Below are 2,966 nucleotides of genomic sequence, written 5' to 3' on the forward strand. Positions count from 1 at the left end.
GGAGATTGCAGAGGCTTCAATTCACCAGGGGGTGCTGCTCCAGAAAGAGCTTTCTGTCAAGAAAGCGAACCTGCAAGAGACTCTTAGAAAGCTAGGATTTTAGCTTCTTCTTTCTTTTGTTCGAATAATTTGCCGCAAAGGTGGCTATTTTATATAAGCTTTCAAAGCATTTTTACTGCTTTTTATTCTTGATGAAATAACCGGACATGGTTTTGAAGGTACAGTAAAAACAGAACAACTTTAAAGTAAAAACAAACCTAAACAAAACTCCAAACAGAACAACCTTAAAGTAAAAACAAATCTAAACAAGATTCCTTTTCAAGAAACAAAAAGGTCAATCTTGTTCCTCTCCTATCCCGGGATCTGTTTGTACAGCCTGCGAATCCCACATGGTTGGATAGAACTTCTTTAACCATTTGCCATTGATTGGGGCGAAGTGAACAACCCCATCTCGGTCCTGCAACCTATATGCCCCCATTCCGAGGATTTGGTTAATTATAAAAGGGCCTTCCCATGTAGGTGACCACTTTCCATATCCAGCTATGTGTGTTCCAAGGGGCAGAATTGCTTTCCAGACTATCTCTCCCTCTTCAAAACTCTTGTTTTTGACTCTTTTGTTGTAGGCTCTCGACACAGCCTGTTTTCCTGCTAAGAGTTTGTTGAGGGTGTCAATTCTGCTTGCATCCAATCCTTCCAATTCCAGCAACATGGCTTGAGAGTAATCCTCCCCAGTGAGATCGTGCTGGTGAGCAATTCTAAGGGACTGGACTGCTATCTCCATGGGCAGAATTGCATCATGACCGTAGGTCAGAGCATAGGGAGTCATGCCAGTTGCTTCTCTTTTTGACGTTCTGTATGCCCACAAAGTTTCTGACAACTTCTCATGCCACTGCTTCGGATTTTCTCTAGCATTTTTCTGATGATATTGATAATCACCTTGTTACTTGATTCTGCCTGTCCATTAGCTTGAGCATAATAGGGGGTAGATTGAAGCAGTTTGAACTTGAATGTTTCTGCCACATCTAGCATATCCCTAGATATGAAAGAAGAACCCCTATCAGTTGTGATTGATTCCGGAATGCCAAATCTCTGTATGATCTGTTCTTCTATAAAGATGATGATCTCTTGAGATGTTGTGGTTTTTACTGGCTTGGCTTCTACCCACTTGGTGAAATAATCTGTGGCAACGATGATGAAACAGTGCTGCTGGTTGCTGGCTGGATAGATTTTGCCAATGAGATCCATTGCCCATCCCCTGAAAGGCCATGGCTTTACTACTGGATTCATGGGAACCGAAGGAACCTGCTGGATTGGGCCGTGCCTTTGACAGGCTTCACATCCTTTGGAATAGTCGATGCAATCCTTCATCATGGTTGGCCAGAAGTAGCCATACCTTCTGATTAACCAGCACATCTTTCTTCCTCCTTGGTGAGCTCCACAGATCCCCTCATGGGTTTCTCCCATGACTTTCATGTATTCTGTCTTTCCGAGACACCTTAACAGTATCTCATCCTTACTTTTCCGGACCAAATCTTCATTCCACATGAGATAGTTTGTAGCCATGATCCTGACTCTTTTCTTAGAGGGCAGAGTGGGGTATCGTAAGTAAGTCATGATAGGCTCCCTCCAATCATCTTCAGTGATCGAGGCAGAATTGACTTCTATCTCCATTCCTCTAGTCAGAACTGACGGTAGACTTTTCCTTCCTATCTTGATGATCCTCTGGACGCAGTCTTCGGGCATTTGTATGCCTGATGCTACCTGAGCCAGTTCATTGGCTGCGAAGTTTTCCTCCCTTGGGATGTGTTCCCAAGTAGCTTCTCTGAATTCTGTCAATAGATTTCTAGCTGCCACTAGATATACAGCCAGAGAGGGATTCAGACACTTATATTCTCCAGCAATCTGTTTTAGGACAAGCATGGAATCTCCCAAGATTTCCACGGACTGGACTCCTAATTCTACCAACATCTCGAGCCCTATAATCAAAGCCTCATATTCGGCCCTGTTGTTGGTGCATTGGAAATCTAGCTGGAAAGAATAGCAATGCCTGACCCCTAATGGTTCTTCCAGAACAATTCCTGCTCCTGAAGCCTTGTCTGTCTTCGATCCATCAAAATATAATTTCCAAGGTGTGAGATGAATCGAGTAGATTGGATTGTTAAGGCAAACATGAGCTCTAGTTAACAGATCTGCATTTGCTATGTCCAAAGAATCCATGTCTTCAATTTCCTCTCCCGGGTGATCTGCCAAAAAGTCTGCCACAGCTTGCCCTTTGACAGCTTTCTGGGGGACATATCTGAGAGTGAATTCTGTCAAAGCCAAAGTCCATTTCCCAATTCTGCCCCTTAACATTGGTCTTGTCAGCATGTATTTGATTAGGTCTGTTTTGGCAATGATATAAATAGTATGTGGCAGCATGTAGTGCCTGAGCTTTACAGCAGTGAAATATAAGGCCAGGCAAAGCCTTTCTATCGCGGAATACCTTCTTTCCACCTCTGTCAATGTTCTGCTTAAATAGTAGACTGCCTGTTCTTTTCCTTCTTTGTTATCTTGAACTAGCAGACTTCCAATGGATACTTCTGATGCAGATACATAAAGTTTGAGGGGTCTGCCCCTTTTTGGTGGGGACAGAACTGGTGGATTTGAGAGGTAATGCTTTATTTCCTGGAAAGCCTGTTGGTGCTGTTCTTCCCATTTGAATGTCTGTTCCTGTTTCAGTCTCAACAGGGAGGAAAAAGGTTGGATTTTTCCTGCAGAATTGGATATGAATCTCCTTAGGAAATTGATTTTTCCTAAGAGACTCTGAAGTTCCTTCTTGTTCCGAGGTGGTAGAGCTTCTATGATGGATTTTGCTTTATTTTTGTCAACCTCTATACCTCTCTGGTGGACCAAGAATCCTAAGAAATTCCCTGCCTGGATTCCAAAAACGACATTTTTTGGGGTTCATTTTTAGCTTGTGCTGCCTC

At 43.1% G+C, this 2,966-nt stretch overlaps 1 pseudogene; it reads right to left on the reverse strand.

Annotated features, from left to right (window-relative positions):
* LOC109949639 lies at window positions 335–1,371 on the reverse strand (annotated as a pseudogene).

The sequence above is a fragment of the Prunus persica genome, chromosome G6 (genome assembly GCF_000346465.2).
Source record: "Prunus persica cultivar Lovell chromosome G6, Prunus_persica_NCBIv2, whole genome shotgun sequence".
Taxonomy (NCBI): domain Eukaryota; kingdom Viridiplantae; phylum Streptophyta; class Magnoliopsida; order Rosales; family Rosaceae; genus Prunus; species Prunus persica.